The sequence below is a fragment of the Equus caballus genome, chromosome 8 (genome assembly GCF_041296265.1).
Source record: "Equus caballus isolate H_3958 breed thoroughbred chromosome 8, TB-T2T, whole genome shotgun sequence".
NCBI classification, from domain to species: domain Eukaryota; kingdom Metazoa; phylum Chordata; class Mammalia; order Perissodactyla; family Equidae; genus Equus; species Equus caballus.
Genome location: NC_091691.1, coordinates 25,488,892 through 25,511,828, shown reverse-complemented (window position 1 = coordinate 25,511,828; position 22,937 = coordinate 25,488,892). Strand labels below are relative to the sequence as shown.

Here is a 22,937-nt window from a genome sequence, read left to right as displayed (position 1 = left end):
TGTAGCAAAGCCCCCCGGCAGACAAGCCCGGGGGCGTGAGGAGCCGAGGGGGCCTCCCCGCCGAGAGCGCGCCCAGGCCTGTGGGGCTCGGGCTGCGGGCGGGGGCGCAGCAGGCCGGCGGGCCGCCAGCGCGGGAGCCCCGAGTTCGCCAGGTTCTTCCGGCCGAGGCCCCGCGGGCGGCGGGCGGCGGGCTGTGGCGGGCGGGGGCGGCCCCTAACCGGGCCTCGCGCCGCTCCCCGCGTGGCCTGACGGAGGCGCAGGCCGCCGCCGAGTGGGGGAATGCGCGGCGGGCCCGGCGCGCGCGGGCAGCAGCGGCCGCTGGGGCGCGCGGGGCACGGCGGCGCCGCGCCGTAGGGCTGTCAAGCGGGTCGGCGCGCCCCGCGCCCCGGCCGCCGCCTCCCCCGCCCGCGGCCCGCGCTCCAGCGCGCAGAGCGCGGCGGCAGCACGTGCGCCCGCCCGCCCGCCGACGGCCGGGGAGCATGCCCGCGGGGGCCCGGCCGCTCGCCCGGGGCCAGCTGGCGGCGGCGGCGGCGCGCGGAGCCGCGGGGCGCAGGCGGCCGGGCCGGGGCCGCCGGGCGGGCGCCTCCCGGGCGGCGTGAGGCGGCGGCGGCCCAGCGCGGCGGAGAGAACGGAGCCGCGGCCGCGCCGAGCGGGTGAGTGTCTCCGCGGCCCGGGCCGGAAGGCGGCGCGGCCGGCCCCCTCCCCAGGCCCGCGGCGAGCCCCGGCGTGCCGGGCGCGGGCGGGCGGGCGGCCCCGAGAGGCCCGGCGGGAGGGCGGGGGGACCCGGGCCCCGCGCCGGGAGAGGGTGTGGCGCGCGGGGCCCCCAGTCTCAGGAAATCGCCCGAGTCCGGCCGCGGGAGTCGCCAGCCCTCCGGCTTCGGGCCCCAAATGCTCATTTCCGAATTTCCGTCGGTTGCGGCCGGGCGTGGAAGACTCCCCTCCCCCAGTGACAAGTGTCCCCGCGGTCAAGGGGCAGGTGTGCGGTGCTGGGCCTGGCGGTCCCACCCCGCGCTTGAGGATAAAGCGGGGAAGGGGCCGGGAGGAAGCGGTGGGCACAGCCCTAGGTCCAGCCTGCTGCCGCTTCCCACCGCCAGCTGGACGTCCCTCCAGCCCCGGCCGTGGCTGGGTGGGTGTTCGGGGCCCTAGCATGGGGTGCGGCCCTCAGAGAGGGGTCCGGGACTTAGGAAACGGTGCTCCCGGTGTCCTCCGTGGCTGGAGGAAACTCTGGCCCATCCGCATCCCGAGTCTCCCTTTTCTGTTGTAATCTAAGGTGCCAGCCGTGTCTTAGCGCCTGCGGCTTCCTCATCCACCCACCCCTCATCCGTTCTTCTCAGGGGCAGGGCTGATGGGTGACGGGGAGAGGGAAACTTTAGCGTCCGCCTCCCCCATAATGTGCGCTAACTCCCCCCTAAGAAACCCCACATGCACATTCTAAGTAAACACCGTGTGCTGGCTACGCAAATGTCATTTCAAAACAAGTCCTCTGGCTCTGTACCCTTTCAACAGACTTGCTGCCCCTATACAGAAATTCTAGATTCCTCCTCCCACCTTGCTCTCCCTACCTCTGAGATGTGGGCTGGGTCAGTTCTGGAAGCACTGGGGCCTGCCCATCTCCTCCCCTCCAGACTCGGGATTCTTCAAAGGAGACCTCATTTGAGCATCTTTCGGGGTCTACTACCAGCTCTCTTGCCAGCACCCACCGGGAGTCAGAGGAGCTGATAGGATAGACGCCCCCCTTTCTGTGGGGAAGGTTGTTAATGCTCCCCTTCCTTTGAATCCCGTCCACCACCCAGGCCCCCACCTGGACTATCCCTGCTCTGAACTCACCCTGCGCTTTATCTGTCTTTTGTGTGACTCTTATCACCGCCTGCCTGATTTTATAGTGACTTTTGTGCCTGGCTTATCTCCCCTGCTGGAGGACAGGGCTGGAGTTTGATTCATCCCTGATCTACCCCCCCCACCCCCCCCACCCCCCCCCCCCCACCCCCGCGTCAGCTCCCTTTGTGCAGCCAGCGTCTGGGTGGAGTAGGAGCCTCCTCCCTGGCTTGCCTCCGGGACCCTAGCTTGTCTGACTCCTGGACCGTTGCTGTTAAGTTATTTTTCTTCTGTTAAGAGACTGTACGCTGTGATCAGAAGAGATTCCTAGCCCTCACCCTTTGCAGAGAGAAACACAAGGAGTTAAGAAGGGCTATTTTTCTTGTAGGGAGTGACTTGCCAAATGACTAGGACAGTACATGCTCTGCTGTGATGGCCGGGCACAGAGTCTGGGTTCCCTGGGCAGGGAGCGTGGAATGGCCCTTCTCTCTTTGGCCTCCCACAGCTCACTGTGCAAGGGAGGCAGTAGGGTAGAGAATTGGAGGATGGGAGTCAGGGTTCCATGCCCGGCTGTCCCAGAACATCTGTATGAGCTTAACTAAGTCGCTTGGTTTCTCTTGGTCTTGGTTGGTGCTTATGGAATCTGAAAGAAAACTCCTTTGCATATAGGAGGCCCTTCAGGATCTGGGCCCTGCCTCCTCTCCCTTATCAACTCTCCATTGTGGAGACCCAGGCTGGTCTTCACTGGCCTTCCCGGGTAGTCTATCATCTCCACCTTTGGGCCACCCTAATCCGATTTGCCACATGGAATGGCAGTTAAATGTTTACAGGTGCCTCCCCGCTAGACTGAGCTCATGGGAGGTCAGTGCTGAACTGCTTTTCTCTATACCCTCAGTGCCTGGCCCATGGTCGGGTCTCAGGACAGTGTTGGATAAATGGGGAGAAGGTCAGTCTAGATGACTGCTGAGAGCCCTCTCCTCCCAAGGTGACTGCTTGTACACTCTTACAGGAAGCCGACTTTGCCTTCCTCCCTAGCCTATTTTCAAACCAGGCAGATATTCTCCGAACCATCCCATCCGTTTGAGTCTTTCCAGCTTGGTCTCGGAGAAGAGCTAGTCATGGAGAATGTGCTGTCATTTGTGGAGATTAGAAGAGGAAACTTCTGGTGCTTCAAGATCACAGCGCTGCTGCTTTCGGAACAGATGCCGGGGGGCCGTATGCTCTCAGTGGAGGGACAGCGATCTCACTCTTGCCACTTTAGCCGTGGACAGGAGAGGCAGTCAACCTAATACCACGTCTACCAAAGTGAGCGGTCACCTGCTTGCATTCCACTTCTCAGCCTTGCTCACACGAGACCAACGCCTCTGCAGACAGGCATCCTGACGTCTGCTTAACAGAATCCCCTGCCACCGGACACGGATGCAGCCAAGTGGTCTCTACACAGCTTCCCACAGGTCATTCCATTGATGCTTATTAATCTTTTACTGAGTACCTGGTATGTTATTACATAGAGCCGACAAATCCTCCATGCAGTTTGCTCTAAAACCATAATCTGGGGCATTGGCCCTCCTGCTCAAGGCATCTTACCAGGTCTCGTATGAAAATTTTTAGAATTTAGGGCCAGCAAAATTTACCTCCCCCAGGAGAAACTAAAAGCTTCCTCCCTTGATAATGAAAAGGAAGTTGGGGAAGGAAAACATGTATTGTTTGTGTATTCTGTGCACATAGTGTGTGCACGGGGCTTCCCCACCCATCCTGCAGGTGTTACCAAACAGGTTCGTTTTGCCCACCACACGATTATGCCAATCATCAAGATGAGGAGTTTGCCAAGAGGAAGAGTTTAATCACAAGGCAGCCAAGTGAGGAGGTGGGAGAACCAATCTCCTGGAAATGGGGACTTAGGGATATTTGTGAGATAAAGGGGTGGGGTGGTCTGAGTGTGGGAATAGATGATTGCAGGTGCAAGCATTGTCAAGCTCCAAGGCTCTTCCCCGGACGCATGTGCACAAAATGGTGGCGTCACCATGGTCTGAGGTGAACTTCTTAGCTGCCTGACATCAGGGGGGTCATCTACTCAGGCCCAGTTGATGAGTTGGTGGTCACAACTGGCCTGAACTGGACAAGGAGTTGACTCTCGGTTCTTGAAAAACTTAAGCACCCTGTCTGTAACCATGGTGACCCAAGTGTCAGAGATGTTATCTCTAGGGTGGCTTTAGTAATACATTATCTAACTACTTTTGCAAATAGACAACTAGCTGAGTATAGTTAAAGCCAGTTGGCCCCCGGTTGCACAGGTTAGGTGGTCTTCTCCTGTTTTCCCAGAGAAAGAAGTTGAGACACAGGGAAGTCAACTGATTGGCCCAAAGGCTCTCTGGGTTTGTACCTAGTTCTGCCTGAGTCTTGCATGCCACCCACACTGTCTTTCCACTGATTATGGTCACCTCCTCTCCCTGGCATCCAGGATGCTCAGCGCACAACCCCATATTCCATCCGGCAACTGTATTCCGTTATCCTCATAGTCAGCACGCTTATTTCTACTTTGCTTTACTGTCCGTCTACATGTGTGTGTATGTTTATGCGTAAACCTACCTATATTCTTTAGAAGTCATCACAGAAGGTTTCTAGAAAACAGTGGACAGATATGTGAATTGAGTACAATAATAATATTGCACCGAAAACTCAGGCCAACTCCCAGTGTGTTTAGGGAGACGAGCACCACTCGTAACACAGGGTGTGTATGATAAGTGTTGCTTCAACAGCAGGCAGAGTTCAGAGGAGGAGACGCCCTTTCTGGGAAGGCAGTCAGGGTTGACTTCCTGGAAGAGGTGGGATTTGAAAGAAGCTTTGAAGAATGGGTGGAGTTTTGATAGCCATAGCACCTGTAAAGGTGTGTAGGACTTAAGAGTCTAAAAAATGTGGTTAGCACAAAGGCTCCACCAGAACAGGTCTTCTAGTACGAAAGGAGAGGATTGGTCCAGAGGGGAAAGTGAGGAGCCTGGTGATGCCTTTTCAGATCCTCTCTGGCCTTGGTGGAAGGCACGGGGACACTGGAGCTGGGAGGGCTGCAACTCCTTAAGGAAGAGGAGCCGAGGCTGGCAGAAGAGAGGTGACATGCAGGAGCCCCATCCATTAGCCTGGAACCCAGATGACTGATTACCAGTTCAGTGCTGCTCTTTATACCGGCGAGGCTCCCGATGGGCAGCAGCCCTGTGTGTTGGCCCTTTTTTCCTGTAAAATGGGTTCAGCGATGCCTTCCTCATGCCCAGCCTGGCAACCGCCATGACAAACCCCTGCTAAGCCTTTATGGCCAAAGCCGTAAAGATGCCGTTGCAGAGGAGAGCTGGCATTCGCTTAAATTACTCATGTTAACAACTGTCCTTGCCAGAGGACCAAAAGAAAATTAACCAACAGGGAGGATTCCGGTAATAGACAAATCAAAACCCCAAGCAAGAGCCTTGGGGAAAAGCATCTAAAAGGCAGTTTCACACCCTCCTCACTGAAGTCCCGCATCCTTCACAAAGCTTTTCCTCAGTGCCCTGGCCCCCACAGCCCCGGGTCACTATTGTGGGACCGGGGTCAGGAGTCGGTCGTTCAGGGGAAGGGCAGAGAGCTATCAAAGCGGCCACAGGACGCGGGGAACCCTGAGGCTGATTCCCCTGTCAGAGCCATGCGGATAGGTGGGGTGTGGACACGTCAGCCTGCAGCCCTAGGAGCGATGGCCCTGCAGAGCAGAGGACCTCCAAGTGTAACACGTCACCTAACACAGTCAGGCTCGTTATTCGAGGTAGTTCTGTTCTGTAAAGTGACTTGACGCTGAATGAGCGAATATGGAACCACTGCTCCTAGGGGATGTACAGGGTTAGGTTCCTGCCAGCCTCTCGGCACAATGTGTTTGTCCACCCATCAATATATAGCCTTGTTTTATGTGTTTCCGTTTAAAGATGCCTTATTTAATATATATTGTTGATTCGTTACCACTGAACTCAGCCAGCAGCACTGTCACTTGTGCCTGAACCAAGCTCATCTAATGCATATTTTCCCCGTAAGACACATCACAGCATTCCCACGCCCAGGAACCCTAGACAGCGTTCAGCCCTCCGCCCGGGGCCATTTCAGACAGCGGAGTCACCAACAAAAAGCACAAAAGTGTGAATACCATGCTACTAAACAAGCCACAGAAAGGATGCTTGTTTACTCTATGAGCTGAAACGAGAGGCAGAGCGCCTTGTTCCACCTCAGCTGGGAACATGCGCGTTGGGTGACTCAGAGTTTTTCGCCACTCTGCGTCTGTCCACAAATGACCACGAAAGCACCCTGAGCCTTGATTTTGGGGCTACAAATAAATTTTAGCAAGTGGGCGAATTCACGAATACAGAATCTGTAAGTAATGAGGATTGACTGGATATGCAAAGTCCTTCCACGGCTGCGGCGTTTCACTTAGCACCGCAGCGTTCCTGAGGGATGAGGAGGGACCGTTGCCTGCATTTCACAGCAGAGAGGTGTAATAACTTGCTCGAGCTTGCACAGGCAGCTGGGGCAGAGCCAAGACTTGCACTCGCCCATGGTTGACCCCAGGTGCAGCTCTTTCTCCTCAGTTCTCGCCACCCTCACAATCAGATTCCTCCCTCCTCCTGGCGCCCCCAGGATGGGGAGCCCATCTGCCGTCTTTGCCATCCTGTCTGCCCCCTCGGTATCTCCAGCATATAGAACAGGGCATCTTGTTGGTGCTCAGTAAGTACTGGATGAATGCAGGCTGGGGCTGCAGATTCTGCGTTTGTTCCGTCCTAGATGCCAGAGGAAGGAGAGCTATCTGGGCATGGTTTCCCTCCCTCGGCCCTGCTGTGACCCATCTCCCCTTTCCACAAGCCTGCGGGCAGGAGGTCCCAGTGTCGTTGCACGTGGTGGGGGTGGGGTGGCATGGCCTGCTTGTCAACCCCACGCAGGCCCCCCTAGCAGAACTGGTCTTGGCTAGAGGAGCTGAGGGCAGTCCTTTGCCCAAAGGAATGATCCTCTTAAGGAGGCGTTACGGGCCACGTGGGGCTTCCTGGGGCCTCAGCTCCTGGCCTTCTTATTCCTGGGAAGCTTTCCAAAAACGTTTCGCCCTGTGTGCCCCGTGACGTGTTGAGACTAGGTAATGCAGATTGTTGCTCTTTCTTCTCTCTGAGGCTCGCGCTCCCTTTGCAGAGGTGATTCCCAGGGAAGGACGGGATTTTCTCTTTTGGCAGCTGGGGGGCCTTCCCCCCAGGTCTCCTTGGGGTCTGGCTGACTCATCGGCTGGGCTGTGAGCAGGGCGAGCTCTTCCTCCTTGCTGCCCCGCGGGACTGAGTCAGGCCCTGCAGCCTCCTGGCCTCACCTGGCCTTGTTCCATGAAGAAGTCAGGCCCCAGGTAGGGCCCACCAGGCACCAGTTGCCTGCGTGAGGCAGGGGAGGAAGGGCTGACTCAGTGGGTACTTCCAGCTGTCCCCCTGCTGTCTCTTTACTGCCCCTTGAAAAGCCATCTTGAAGGGCTGGGCAGAGGGACAGGGGTGTGTCAGAGTAGAAATAGGTGACCATCCCCGTTTTCAGCAGGGACCAGCTTCCGTCGGCATGAGGTTGACCGGGAACAGGCCTTCCCTGCAGGTCTGGAGGCCGGGTCAAGGCCGGTTTAGCACTGGCATGTCCATGCCCCTCCTCTGTCCTGCCAGAGGGCCCTTTAATTGCTTTTCTTGGCACTTTGTAAGAATTGACATTTCACTTGCTTTTTTTTTTTTTTTTTATAAGAGGAAGAAAAACCAAACATTTTATGCAATTAGAATTTTCCCCTCTTGGGTAATCACAAGGGAAAAAAGCATTTAAGTCCTTTGAAAACCACACATAAGTGAGTCTTACCGAGTGGGAGAACATTCGGTCAGCAGGGACGGCCAGACATGGAGGCCGTTCGGCGTGCTCTCGTGTCAGGAAACAACGATTTCACATTTATTTTGGGTCTGCTTGTTGCGGCATATTTCAATTAGTTTGTCAGTGTTGTGCATCTGACAGGCCACACGTTTATTGTGGTTGAACCATCTGGGAGGTGGGAGGCCTGCAGCCTTCCCCACGGCAGCCAGTCAGTAACTACCAGTTTAAAGAAAATTTGTTTCATGTGTTTAAGAACCCAGCACTAAAACACCATTAATAAGAAAAGCCTCGAGAGTTCTGAAAGCATGCTCACTTGTTTAGCCATCAATCGGCCATGCGTAACCCAAGACCTCATTTTTCCCCCATGTGTATGACACTTTCCAATGCAGTGAGGCGAAGTTCTGAAGTGGCATCTTTAATTGGTCCAGAGCACGATTTGTATTAACCCGGCTCGGAAAGGAGCTCGTTAATTTACACTTGGGTGCAGCGCAGCCTGTGCGTTTGCTGCTGGGAGCAGCGGGGGGGTGGTTAACAGATCCTGGCATTAGTATGCAGCCGAGCTCCTGTCCTGTACTGTGATGGAGAACCCTAGTTTTACTTCAGCTCCTAGCCCTGGGTGACTCACCGTAGCGTCGTGAGTTCACGGTACTGACTGCTGACCAGTGCTATCTGTCCTGCACTCCTTTTACAGCACCCGATTACGCCCATTTTTCTTTTTACCTCTGTTATTTCCCCCCTGGGTAAAAGTTCTCTTTCCTGAGCAATGTTCTGTCTGACTTTCCGGCAGCGGGGAGAAAGGAATCCAGAATCTTACGAATAGGTGAGCTGGAAGGAGCTTTGGCAAAAAGCAAGTCTAATGGTTTGACCTTCCCACGAAAAGAAGTGACTTTCCGTTTCCCTGAAACCTTCTGATCCCAGGGCTGGGCGTGGAGCGGGGTTGAGACTCAAGGACACGGTAGTGCACTGGAGGCCGGCTCATAAATCCGGGGCGTCCAGTTCACTCAAGTTTGTCTTGGTGTCCTGGTAGCTGCAGGACTGGTGTTGGGAGGGTTTAGGCTAATAATAGCATCCATCTGTACCCAACCAGGTGACCCTTGATTATGGACTTTTCTGGGGACTGAGATTCCTGCTCAAGGAGAAGGCAGCTCTTCCCTCTCCACACCACGGGGGTCCCTGGTCTAGCCCAGCTGCTCCACAGGCCGAGGGACCTTGCCTTATTTGTCTCTGAGTCTCTGGTGCCTGGCACAGTGGCCTTCTGGTGATTCGGGGTCTGATGACCATTTCGGGGGAGGCAGTGGCTGCAGGTTCAGAGGTGAAGGGGCCTCTCGTTGATACATCTTTTGTGAAACGCCCTCCAGGGCACAAGGTGCTTTTGCCCGTTCTGCTTCATTTGATGCACGTAAACGCTGCGGTGCCCATTGTACAGGTGAGGGGACGGGCTGGAGAGGTCGTGATTTGGCCCCCAGGACTTTCACCTGTCGCCGTTCACACCTGGGGACACTACAGCTCAGAGACGGCATGGTTTGGGCTGACCACCCGGAAAATGAACTGCTGGTTGGGACTCAACCTAACCCAGGTCCTTAGTTCCTCATGTTCATGTTCACGTTCAGTCATGTCTGTGACACGGCCTGTGCTGCGTTGTCATGTTGTTTTTTAAATCCATCAGTATTTCCTGGTCTGGCTCAGTCTGAACAGTGCACAGTACTTTTCAGTTTGGGTTTGCGTGGGCTTTTGTTTCTTTTCTTTTTTTCAGCGGGGAGAACAGAATTCTTCTTCTGTTTTCTGTAACTTTTGCTTTTCAAAGAGGCCAAAGGGCTCCATGGACTTAGAGCAGACTCCCTAAGACAGGGTTGCATCCTCTGGCTCATGGCTGTCGACATGATTTTTGAGATCCTGTTGTCAAGTCCTCCAGCCACACCCCTGGAGGCTCGTGGTCAAGAGCCGGCACCAGGCTGGGGCTGCTGGGTGTGTGTATCTGAATCTTAGAGGGTGACGTACTTGGGAGGTGGTACCTTTTCCTTCCCTCAGGTATGAGCTGGCCTTTCAGATAAACCTCCTTATGGCTAGTCAAGCAGATCCCCCTACATGGGTGTGGGGCTGGTGGACACCCCCCGCCCCCGTGAGGAAGACTGGCCCTGAGCTAACATCTGTTGCCAATCTTCCTCTTCTTGCTTGAGGAAGATTGTCACTGAGCTAACATCTGTGCCAGTCTTCCTCTACTTTGTATGTGGGATGCCGCTGCAGCCTGGCTTGATGAGCAGTGTAGATCCGCACCCGGGATCTGAACCTGGGAACTGCGGGCCACTGAAGCAAAGCACATGAACTTAGCTCCTACGCTGCTCGGCTGGTCCCATGATCTTTTAATAAGAACACAGTTCAGGGTAAGCCAGGCTTGTCTGCCTGGGCTCTTCCCTTGGGCTGCTCAGCTTGGCCTGTGTCTTTTCCCTCTCCCTGCCCCACTTCTGCCCTTGCCTCCTCTCCAGCTCCTTAGAGAAAGAGCAGGGACCCAGTGGCCTTGGTAGGAGTGCAGCAGGAAGCCAGGTAGGGGAGGAGGAGGCTAACGCACTTTGTCTCCCACCAGCACCACAGTTGTCTGCCACACTTTTTCTCCTGGCTCTTCTGAGCTGGGAAAGCTGAAGGGGCCATGGCTGCTGGGCTGAGAGGTGACAAAGGTCAGGGTCCCTTCACAAGAGTTTTAGGATCTTCTTTTCTCAGGAGGCCTGCAAGGATGTGTCCAGAACAGCTGATTGGGTCCTTGCCCCAGATGGAGACACATCCCTGGAGCTCCTCACACTCTATCAACCACGCCCTGGACGGTGACAGTCTTGGTGTGGCTCCCAGGGTCTGGGAGTCCTGGCCAGCCTGTGGGCCATCAAGGAGTGCCTCACCTGGTTCTGAACTGGGAAGAGGGGTTTAGCAAAATCTCTGAGTAAAAGGGGCTTGGGGAAGGTGGTCTGGCCCACCTGCCCTCTCAGGTGGCTGCTTGCCGGTGTTTTCCTGCTTTCCCTGGAATCCTAACCAGTGCTTGGAATAACCTGGAAGAAGTCCACGCCCCTGGCTGTGCTCAGGCCTCGGCCACGGAGGGAGAATGGAGGTTCCAGCGTGTGCAGCGCGTGGGAATGGCCAGGAAGGGCCTCTGGCTACCCAGCGGAAAAAGGGGGCATCAGGCGAGGCTCTGGATGCAGGAGAGAGGGCTAGAGAATGTGAGATTTTCTTTTCTTTCCTTTTTTTTGAATCGAAGTGAAATTCGCATAACACAAAATTAACCATTTTTAAAGTGTCCAATTCAGTGTCATTTAGCACATTCACAATGCTGTGCAACGCCACCTCTATCTAATTCCAGAACATTCTCACCATCCCAAAGGGAAATCTCACAGCCATTAAGAGTCACTCCCATGTCCCCCTCCCCCCAGCCCTTGGCAACCACCATTCTACTCTCTGTCTCTATAGATTTACCTATTCTGGATGTTTCATATAAGTGGAATGGCACAATGTATGACCTTTTGTGTCTGTCTTCTTTCACATAATGTAATGCTTTCGAGGTTTATCAGTATTGTAGCATGTGACAGTATTCATTCCTTGTGTGCATGGTAAAATACACATAACGTAAAATTTACCATATTTAGCTGTACACTCAGTGGCATTAGGCACATTCATGTTGTTGTGCTGCCGTCATCACCATCCACCTGTAGCACCTTTTCGTCACCCCAGACAGAAACTCTGTACCAATTAAACAACCCCCCATTTCCCCCTGCCCCAGCCCCTGGCACCCACCATTCTACTTTCTGTCTCTATGAATTTGACTCTAGGTCCCTCATATAAGTGGAATCATATAATATTTGTCCCTTTGTGACTGCCTTCTTTCACTTAGCATAATGTCCTCCGGGTTCACCCGTGTTGTAGCCTGTATCAGGATTCCCATCCTTTTTGTGCTGAATGATATCCCATTGTACGTACACACCAAATGTTTATCCACGCATCCATCGATGGACGTTTGGGCTATTTCTGGGCCAGTGCGATTTTGACTTTGCCTTGCCTCTGGATGGGGAACAATGAAAGACAACTGGGCTAGGAGGACCTCAGATTGAGTCGCACCCTGCCAACATGATTGGGCTTTGACGAAAGCACCATTCTGTGCCTTGGTTTCTATGTCCATCCAGTGGGGGTAGTGATGCTCCCTCTCAGGAGTGCTGTGTGGATGCAGCGAGAGACTGGGTGGGAGGGTGGTTTTGTGAACTGGCCGTTGCCCTGCACATGTGGGCCACTGTCTCCCTGGTCAGGGACAGTCCAGGTCTTCATCGGCCATAAGTATGAGGGTTGGTGGCACCAGGCCTTCCACCCACCTGGGACTCACCTGGGACTCCCACTTCCTGGAAGGTTTCCTCCCTCACAGAGCTTCCAGAGCCAGCTCCAGGAGAAGGTTGTGGGCATGTGTCCTGTGCTGCCTCTCGGTGGCCTGAGTGCTCGCTGTTTCTCAGCCATAGCAGTAGGGGAGGCTGGAGACACAGGGCCTCCTGAAGCAGTGTCCCCTGGACCCCTCCCTTGGTGCTTCAGGAAATCGAAGCCAGGAGGATGACATTGGCAGCCTCCCGGGTGGCTGAGTCAGAGCAGAAAGTCGATCTGGAATTCACTAAGTCACACTTGCCTTCATTAGGCTAATTAACTTTTGATGTGAATTAGCCCTGTGAGCTGACTTAGGAAATCCATTATCAGGCCAGGACCAGTGTCGTGTGCAGTGGTGCCTAGGAAGCTGTGCCGTATTTTCCATATCCACCAATTAAGGGTGCTTAATTATTAACTTCGGACTGGGTGACTAATGAGGAGCTGCATTCATCATGCTTTATTTGAAAATTTTAAGGCCGTTTAAAATTAGCCGTAATATTGTTAATACTCGTACGAGGAATCATAAATCGTGATGCATGTTATGGACTACTTGGAAGGTAAGCTGAGGCGAGGATTGATTTGTGGAAGGTCACGTGTGAGCGGGAGGGCGTTCAGTGTGTGTAAAGTGCTGGCTGATGTGGGGAGTTTCCAGCTGACACACTGCTGGCACCACAAAGGCTGCTTCCCATTGGAGTGTCCATTCACTGGTTAGGTTCTCAGGCTGGCCCGCCAACAAAAACACGACCCACCAGGCAGCTGAATGGCTGAGTTCTTGGGGCACTTACTCTGTGCCAGGTCCTCAACAGCCCTCTGCAGTTAACGCCATCGTACAGAGGAGAAATCTGAGGGCTAGAGGGGAAAAGTGACTTCCCCAAGGTCACACGCTGATAGATTCAAAGTCTGGTCTGAAGCTCTCGGGTAAATTGCTACTTTAGACAGTTTACTGTACAACGGGCCCATTTTGAGAGCCCACTAGGAAGCTAAGCCTTCTGTGAAACTTTTGTTTTCTCAAGTGGGAAAATGTGATCCATGGTGCACCTTGGAGAAGAAGGAACACATCTTACTTTCGGGACGTAAGAGGGAGCACCTGCGTGTGCGGGAACAGCTGCGCCCACGGGGCAGGTGCCTTTGCTTGCTGGCACTCGCCCACGTGGAGCCCATTTGTCCATGACCCCATGGGTGTCGACCTTCACTCTCTTCCCAGGGAGCGTGGATGGTGGTTGATTCTGCGTCCTGGGTGTGTTGTCACCTGTTTTCATGGCTTGAGGGCCTTTCTTTGCTGTTTAGGTGTTGGTCACTGAGCGTCACTGAGCTTCGCTGAGCCCCCCTGGCAGCTGGAGTGGAACAGACGGGGGTTCCAGGAGGTAGAGGTTTTATTTTTAGCCCCACAGCCTCTGTGATTCTGTCACTATGGAGATATCAGGCTGGTAGCCCACGAGGCTGCACGCTTTTCCAGCCAGCAAGGAAGTGGGGTCCTGCTTCTCTCCTGGGATGTGGTTCCCCAGGCAGCCTGGGCTTCTCATGAGAGACCTCAGTCAGGGTCTGTCTGTGTGTGTGTGTGAGAGAGAGAGAGAAAGAGAGATGCTGCTGCTGCTGATGATGATTAAGAACTAGCTGCGGGGCTTGGCCCTGTGTGGAGACTGGTGTCCCCAGCCATCTTGTGCTCTGGCTGGCCTGTACTAGGAGTCCAGAGGCCCCATTTAAGCTGTGCTGTGTGACCTTGAGCAGGGTTGCTTCACCTCCCTGGGCCTTCGTTTCCTCACCTGACAAGTTGGGATGATAATTCCTGCCCTGTTGCTTCTCTAGATCTGGCGACAGCTTCGATTTGGGCAAACTTTGAGTCCACACTGAGGTTTGAATGCTGTGCGTGTGCACGTGCACATGTTTCCTGTGCATCTAGTAATTTTTCCATTGCCAAGATTGACCTCAGTAGATCCTCTAGAATTTTTGCCCACTCCTTCTTTGTCTTTTTACTTTCTCCTGTATTTTGGCTTCTTCATTTGAAGGCAGAGAAAGAGGAGGTTGGAGGGAAAACTATTCCAGTCCTTTCCATATATTATCATAGAAGATATATCAAGGAAGGTTGAAGCTGTCCTCCCTTTCCACCACCTGTGTGTCAGCCCATGGAGTTTATGAAGAGACTCTCTTCCATTCCTGTTGTCAGTTCACAGCCCTGCCTCCAGCAGGAGGTGACGCTTGGCACATTAGCTGCATTCCTACAGTGGACATAACTGAGGCCGAGTGGTTTAAGTATCTGTCCAGAGTCGCACAGCCGTAAGCACCAGAGCTGGAACGAAAAGTGAATTCTCTTGACTCTACAACAAGCGTTCTTTCTGTAGCTCTGTACAGAAAGCAGCGTAAGGTGCACAGATGCCAAGGGTTTGCCATGGGGCCTTACCTGGGGTTCCCGTGGCACGTGCCTCTTCCTTCTCTTTAAAATCTCAGGCTTGGCTATTATCCCAAAAAATGGAAAATAATAAGTGTTGATGAGGATGTGGAGAAATGGGAACCCGTGTGCACTGCTGGTGGGAAGGTAAAATGGTACAGATGCTGTGGAAGACAGTCTGTGGTTCCTCAAATAGTTAAACACACTTGCCAGCTGATGAATGGAGAAACAGAAGGTGGACTATCCATACAATGGAATATTACCACCGATTCCACCCCTGGCTTGTTATTCCCCAAAGCATTGAAAGCAGGGACTCAGACAGGTATTTGTACACCTGTGTTCATAGCAGCGTTATTCACAATAGCAGAAAGGTAGACCCAACCCGTGTCCGTCCGCTGATGAATGGATAAATGGAATGTGGTACAGTCACGCTTCGCTTAACGATGGGAATACATTCTGAAGAAATGCGTCGGTAGGCGATTTTGTCATTGTGCGCATATCATAGCGTGTAGTGAAGGGGAACAAAATTTGCCACCCCAAAATGTGTCTCTTTAACATGAGGATTATTTTAGGTTTTTGTTTTTTTTTTTTTTTTTTGAGGAGGAGGATTAGCCCTGAGCTAACGGCTGCCAATGCTCCTCTTTTCACTGAGGAAGACTGGCCCTGAGCTAACATCTGTGCTCATCTTCCTCTACTTTATATGTGGGACACCCACCACAGCATGGTGTGCCAAGCAGTGCCATGTCCGCACCGGGGATCCGAACTGGGGAACCCCGGGCCACCGAAGCAGAACGTGTGCACTTAACTGCTGCACCACCAGGCCAGCCCCTAGGTTGATTATTTTTAAGAAACAAAAGACTCAAGAAGGTTTTCTTATTGCCTCCCCCTTAACTACCTAAAAGAATTCAGATGAAAAAAACCTGTCTCAGGAAGCAAGCTGTCACCTTAGCATCACATGAACTGGGTGGTGGACAGGGAGGAACCTAGAAAAGCCTGTTTGTTGGGCTCCCCTCTGTGTTCTTCTGTTTCTGTGTGGCCACACACTTGTTTTCCAAATGTTTGCCCCTTTTCTCCTACCTGTGAACCTCCTTCCTTTCCTTTGAAGTCGCTGACTCTCCCCACCCCCAACACCTTCTTCGGTCTTTAGCTGGGGTGGTATGTAAGGTGAGAGCTTTGGCCGTCTTGGTGAGTTACTTGGTTTTCTGGGTTTCTCCCATGTGTACACGTATTAAACTTTTGTTTGTTTTTCCCCGTTAATCTGCCTCATGTCGATGTAATTCTTGGGCTAGCCAGAAGAACCTAGAGAGTAGAGGAAGATTTCTTCTTCCTCTATGGTACTTACACAACCCTAGATGGTATAGCCTACTAAATACCTAGGTTCTGTGGTGCTAATTTTATGGGACTGCCATGATATGCGCGCTCTGTCATTGACCAAGACATCCTTATGTGGCACATGACCGTATATCCATGTGGTGGAGTGTTATCTGGCCGTAAAAAGGAGGGACATTCTGACACATGCTATGTGGTTGAACCTCAAGAACATTACGCTGAGTGAAAGAAATCAGACATAAAAGGATGGTATTGTGTGATTCTACTTGTGTGAGGTGCCTAAAATAGGCAAATTCGTAGAGACGGAAAGAAGAATGGTGTTTACCAGGGGCTGGGGGAGGAGGGATGGGGAGTTGCTGTTTAGTGGGTACAGAGCTTCTATTTGGGATGATGAAAATGTTCTGAAAATAGCAATTGTGGTTGCACAGCATTGGGAATATCCTTAATGCCACTGAATTATACACCTAAAAGTGATTAAAATGGTACCAAACCCCCTCAAGCTTATCTTACAACCTCAAATGGGTCTTGAGCCGGTCACTCCGTGCTTCTGCATCTGTGGAGCACGCAGCCTCCCCTGGGCACTGGGAGGGGCGCTCTCACCTCAGCAGGGAGTGTGCACACCAGTCCTTGTGCTCCTGGGGGGGGGCGTTCCTGGCAGTCAGTGGTCCTGCCTGGTTGCTGTGTGTGAACGACACCTGTCTCTATGGAGCACTCATGCACCTGACGTCGGGCATGTCCTTTTATGGCTCTTGCTTGCTCTCGGTGAGTGGAAAGATAAATACCTTTTCAAAGGGCAGATGCCAGCTGCCTGGGGTCCCTGGCGTCCACAGCTGCGAAGCGAGTGGGAGACGGCTCTGCCGAGGGGCAGGTGCTGCAGCCCCGGGTGTGCAAAATCACCCCCCACGCTGCGTGGTCGGGGCCCTGTGAGGACAGCCTGGGCATGGGGCAGGCTCTGCCACGCACCTGCTGTGGGAACTGAGTAGGGCACGTGCTTGTGTGCTCTCTCTCTCTCTCTCTGTCTCTCTCTGAGCTCCTGGTTGCTCACCTACCCCTTGGCTGGTCCTGAGGTTTAAAGGAGAATGTGTGTAAAAGCACCCAGCACGGTACCTGGTGCCCCACCGGGCTTAGGAAGTGCTTGGATTCATCCTCGTGTCTGGCCCGAGGGAAGTGCTGGGGTCCTTGATCCCTTCCAGCGAGAGGTCCCAGGCTGTGAAGTGGTCTGGAAGTGCAGTGGAGACCTGGGTGGCTGGCAGGGCGAGGCCCATTGATTGGCACAGGGGGACGGGCTGATGTGGTTTGAGGGGTTCCAGACCAAACCCAACTTCCCCTCCTCCAGGAGCTCCTGCTCCATGGGCAAGCCCTGGCCGCCTTCTCGAACTTTCTTTGCATCCGTCTCCTGGGACTGCGTAACAGAGCACTATGCACTGGGGAGCTTAAAACGACTGAAATTATCCTCTTACAGTTCGGGAGCCTGGGAGGCCTCATTTAGGGTGTGGGCAGGGCTGTTCCTCCCCGAGGTGCTGGAGAATCTGTTCCATCCCTCTTTCCTGGCTTCTGGTGCTGGCTGGTGATCCTTGGCATTCCTGGACTTGTAGACGCATTACTCCCATCTCTGCCTCTCTCTTCACATGGTTATCTTCCCTCTGTGTGTGTCTGTGTCTCTTCTCCTCTTCTTAGAAGGACACTGGTATTGGATTTGGGGCCCACCCCACTCCAGCATGACCTCACCTTAACTCATTACATCTGCAAAGATCCTATTTCCAAATAAGGTCACATTTTAAGGTTCTAAGAAGGATATGAATTTGGAGGGCATACCCTTTAACCCAGTACAGTCTCCATACTTGTTGAATGAATGAGTGAGTGAAAGGATGGCTATGAAAAGCCATCCTTGTGCGTCTGCTCAGGTGTGTTGATGCAGAAGACCTGGGTGTGCTGCAGTGGCGGCTTCAGGATCTTCCCCTCTTCCCCTCTCACTGCTGGCCTCTAACCCTGAGCCCAGCACTCTGGCTGCCTCCTGGCTCAGCCAACTTTGGAGGTAGAAATGGTAACATTTATTACAGGGAGAGTCACCACACGCAGGGTGTTCTCTGCTTCCTTTCTGCCCAGGATCTCAAAGCTCTCTTTGTTTCTCTCTTCCTCTCCTTGGAGCCAAGAAAGACAGGCGGGATGGCTTGGTGACCTTGGGCAAATCAGCTGCTCTCTTTGAACCTCAGCCTCCGTTGCAAATGAAGACGGCTGAACAGGATGCCTCTGAAGCTTTCTTTCGGTCTATGATTATTTCTGTTTTACTACTGAGAAAATTATGGGCCAGGAAAGTGTGCCCGTGGGCCACATGAGAGGCAGGACTTAAATCCAGGTGCCCTCATTCCCAGCCTATCCCTCAATCCTCTCTGTAGGTGAAGTCCCTCCAGCTCTTGTAGGCAGCCCTCCGTGATTAACCTGACACAGTTATGTGCGTGTGTTGTTTTCGCCCTGTACCTTCCCCCTCCGTTTCTGAATAGGCAGGAGTAGTTGGTTGGTGTCTGTCTCTGTGCTCCCCCAGTACAGCACCCAGCACAGGGCTCATTACACTGGATTGTGGACCAGCCTCAGAAACATAAGCAGATGATTAAATACTAGGAGATCTACTAAAAGTAAAAAAGCGGGGGGGGGGGGAAGCTGAGATGCTTTCACTAGATGCTAGAAAAGCATTTGATAAAGCTCGACATCCATTACTCTTAAACATAGAGACCGAGGGATAGGTGCAGATTTCAACATGATAAAGAACATCTTCAATCAGGAGCGACTTCATCCTTAATAGTGGAACACTCTAGTGGCATTTTCCAAAGGATGTTTGAGGAACACAGAGTGCTACTGGGGATTGTGTCGTAAAGGGATTACGGGGCCAAACAGCATCTCAAGGACACTCCTCTAAGAGACATTCCTTTTAATGGCAGTTGCAAGACAAGCATAACCTCTTTATCACTATTAATCATCGCTCTAAACTGAAGCCAGTGCAATGGGCTAGGAAAGAAGTGGAACAGGACTCTTAGGAAGGAGGTTGCAAAGCTAATGTTTTGAAATGGGTGCAGTGTTCTTAGGTTTGCAAAGCAGACACACTGAGAAATAATTAGAAGTAATGAGATAGTATGGTGGCCAGGTTGCACAATAAATCCAGAACCCCCATCACTTTCCTGTGTGTGTCAGGGGTCACCCGTGGTAAGTGTAACGGGAAGGGGTGGCACCTCTGGCACCTTTTGGCTTGGGTGCCAACAAACCAGGGTCCTTATTTCTGGATAGAAACAAGAGTGACACCTAGGCAGTTTCAGGTGGCTGCCAACATCTCCTTTGCCTCCCTGGAGCCCAGAACCCCGGGAAATGTAGGGACAAGGGTGTAATGCAGAGCATTCCGGATCTCTCCTGGGATTAGGTCAAAGCTGTTTCTTGGGGCTAAGCGTCCCCCTTAGTGTTCCAGTTAAGGAGCTGTGACATGGAGTCAGGAGACCTGTCCTGAGTGTGGGGGTACCACTGTCTGGCTGTGGGGTTTAGCATGAGTTACTTAACCTCCCTGAACCGGAGTTTCCTCATCTGTGAAAGAAGGGCCACAGTGCCTTCCTCGCAGGGTTCTTCTGAGGAATCTCTGAGAATGTTTTGAATCCATTTGTGCACCATTAAGCTCTTGTTACAAAGGCTGGAAATCCATTATTTTAAGCTCAGCACCAATCCTGGATGGTGGATGCAACTAGAGGGGAGATGGCCCTCAGCGCAGTCTCCGAGACGGGCTCTCAGAATCTCCCCTCAGCCTTGTCACAGGTCCCTGCCCTGGCATCCCCAAGGCTGCCATGTTGAGTGGGCACGAGACGCTGGTGAGAAGAGTCTGGGTGTTGGAAGTAAATTGTGAACTCCTGCTGGAGACCAGAGCACGCACAAGTGCGGCCACGTCATTGTCCTACGAGGACACCTCATTAGCCAGCTTCACTGGGACTGAGGTGTTACTTCACATTTCCCCAGTAATGATCCTCATCTTTCTGGAAGGCACTTCTTGCCTCTCTTTCGATAAGCAATGAATGCTAGACATAATTCAGTCTTTTAGGGATCGCTGAGTCATTCAGCTGGCTGGGGCCACCAAGATGAAGTTCCCATGTCACGAACCAGGCTGTCCCTGGAGGCCTTGAAGGGGTGGATGGGGGTGTGTCTGCCAGTCCCTCAGGCTGAACCCACGGGCTCCCCATAATTCCTTTTTAGGTAATCTTCCCTCTTCTCTATTTCTTTTCCGTTTCTCTCCTCGGTGTGGTTTTGCTGCTGTTAATTTTTGGCCTTATTTTTAACCACAGTTGTTTGAATGACCACCCAAGGGGGCTGGGACAACCTTCTGAGGACTGAAGTCCTTGGGCTTTGCGACCGCTTTTCCTTGAAGCCTGGCAGCCTTGCTCTGTTGCCCGGCCCACCTCACCATGGTCAAGTTTGCTGCCAGCTTGCAGGCTGGGTCTGGGGATAACAGGGCAAGAGTTAGAGGTTTAATAGGAAGAGTCCCCAAGCTGGGTATGCACCGATGCCTGGAGAGCTGTTAAAAATTGTAATCAACTCACTGGAGAGTGATGGGGTTTTAGGTCTGCTTTCTGATTCCTTATGAATATGTGTTTCACAGAATTAAAAGGTAAACTGTAATGTGGTTTTAGAAAAAGTATTTTAAAATTATTAATATCCCCCCATTATATTCTTTGCATTCTACTATTTCAAAAGAAACATGAAATTTTGGCTTTTTTTTTTTTTTTTACATAAAATAGTTATTAATATTAAAATTTTAGAAACTCTTGTTCGATTAAACTTTTAGCATCAACTCAACTGCGCTGTCAGCGGTGTGCGTCTTCCTTTGATGTTACCGAGTCTGCTTTTTCTCCCTAGTTGTCAATTATCGGTTTCTGCTTCTACTCAACCTCTTCCTTCCTTAACAACTCAAGGCTCCCAATTTTCTAGTATTCCAAGAATGTTAATTATTTTTCAGATGCTTTTCTTCACTATTCATTCCCTTAATCATTCACTCACTCGTTCTTTCATTTATTCAAAAAGATTACAAAACACCCAAAAAGTTGTGACATTATACCAGACCTTGGTAAAGTTTGAAAGATAAATTAGATACATTCCTTGATTTATGGAACTTATAAGCTCAAAGATTACAATAAAGTAATGCAATAAAATCAATAGTAAAGATCATTTTGATAACATCATTTGGATAAGTCATGCATTGCACTGGGTACCAAATTGCAAAGCGTTGACAGACAAGCATGAGACTTCTTTGCATGCTTGTCTGCAGTCTCCCGGTTCACCCTAGAGGCAGCTACAGTGGCTAGTTTGTGTGTGTGGGGGGGGTCTGTGTACTGTTTCAGAGAGATTCTCTGCATGTATGAATGTGTATTACTTTAAAAAACCCATGCAAATGGCTGCCTGCTGTTGTACACCTGCTTTTTTGGCTTGACAGTTCGTAAATGCTGGAGGTGTCCTCTCTTGCTTTGTTCAGCTTGCCCGGATCTTTTTAATGATGGGCTTAGTGTTCAGCTGATGGGTGTACCATCGTTTGTCAGACCCGTTCCCTGTTCCTGGGGTTCTGGATGATGGCAGCGGAAGACTGGAAGCGACAGTGCTGCACTGAGTCTCCCGGTGCATAGGTTTCATCTCAATATGCCCTCCTGCCTGTGGAATAAATTTCCAGAAGTAGAATTGCTGGGTCAGGGGTGTTTTCCTTTTATTTTCGATAGCTGTGGCTAAATTGCTCTCTGTAAAGGTAGTACCAATTTACACTCCCACTTACAACGTACGAGTGCGAGGCAGCGGTTTTTAACCTCAAAACCTCAGGCAAGGAAGAGCTTTTAAGTAAAATGAAAATCCGGAGAAAACCGTGTGAGAGCTTCTACCGCAAAGGGCAGCTCCAGCAGAGTTCCTGGCACGGCCGGTTGTGAACGAACCCTGGTCCCCATTAAGTGCCTCCTTGCAAACAATGCAGGAGGGGCCTCGATTCCCCAGGCAGGTTGTGGCCTGGAAGATTCCTTCCTGGTGGGGTTGGTGCAGGGCTGCCCTGCTTTTCCTCTGTCAGTTTGTCCTTCATCAAGTATCTGAGAAGCCCCAGGCACTTTCTGGACCCCTGTAGGTCTGATCTGACCAGAGTTCTCAAGTTTGGGGACTTACGTTGGGGCGAAACCCATGTGTTTCCAGGAGGAACCTCAGCAGGCCTGTGGCTTAGATTTCACAGACGTGTAAAATTATAAAACAGTTTTGCCATTAAGAACATAATTTTTAAAGAGCTGCCAATCGTAGATGTTACCAAGTGCTGTGGGGAGGGTGGATGGGGAGTTAGTATTTAAGGGGTACAGAGTTTCTGTCAGGGGTGATGAAAAAGTTCTGGAGATGGATGGTGATGATGGTGGCACAACAGTGTGAATGTCCTTAATGCCACTGAACTGTACGCTTAAAAATGGTTAAAATGGTAAAATACATGTTATGTATATTTAACCATGTGCACAGAAAAGCTACAATTCACTGTAGCCATCCTCTCGAACAAAAGGACACTAAGAAATAGGAAAATTCAAAACTAAGAATAAAAAGAGAATAGATGGGGCTTTTTGAACAGTTTGCCCCGTTAACCATGAGGTTCTCCATTCACCTTAGACTGGCGAGGGCTGGGTAGGGCCTGGTGCTGACCTGCTCACTGGGGTGCAGGAGACCGAGACGGAGACACCCCCTGTCCCCACCCCAGAAGGAACTCGGGCTGGGCCGGCAGGGGGTCTGTGGTCCGGGAAAAGATCCCATCTCTGACCTGGGAGACCCAGGGCTAACCTGCTCCCCATCTGAGGCACTGGGCCCACCCTTGGCTGTCTTGTTTCTTTGTGTTTAAACAAGAGGCCTGTCTCTGGGCTGCTGCTGGGTGCTCTCTGAGCCTGGTGTGAGTGAAACAAACAGTGACTGGGTACCACCTTTGTCATGAATACTCCTGTGTCCCCAGCAGCTCAGAGAATTTTTGCAAAAAGAGCATTTGCTCTGTCTAGAAGCGGGCGAGCAGAGCAGATGTCTGAAACTACTTGGTGGCTCAGAGCAGATGCTCAGAGCGGACATCTCTCCCGGGGCTTGAGGGATCTGACCGGCAAGGAAGAGCTTCCCAGATATGTCACGTGGG

The 22,937-nt window shown here is 52.2% G+C and overlaps 1 protein-coding gene across 23 annotated transcripts in view; it reads left to right on the top strand.

Moving 5' to 3' along the window:
* The first annotated feature begins 426 nt into the window (after positions 1-426).
* The window catches only part of PITPNM2 (phosphatidylinositol transfer protein membrane associated 2), a 145,204-nt gene continuing 122,693 nt past the window's right edge, over positions 427-22,937 (top strand). For 21 of the 23 annotated variants that reach the window (XR_011420849.1, XR_011420848.1, XR_002809769.2 and 18 more), the window contains exon 1: positions 516-653. The gene's annotated coding sequence lies outside the window, so the exon portion shown is untranslated. Of the gene's footprint in view, positions 470-515; positions 654-22,937 lie in introns of those variants that run through there. The other 2 variants (XM_070220359.1, XM_070220343.1) reach the window with 2 other exon arrangements.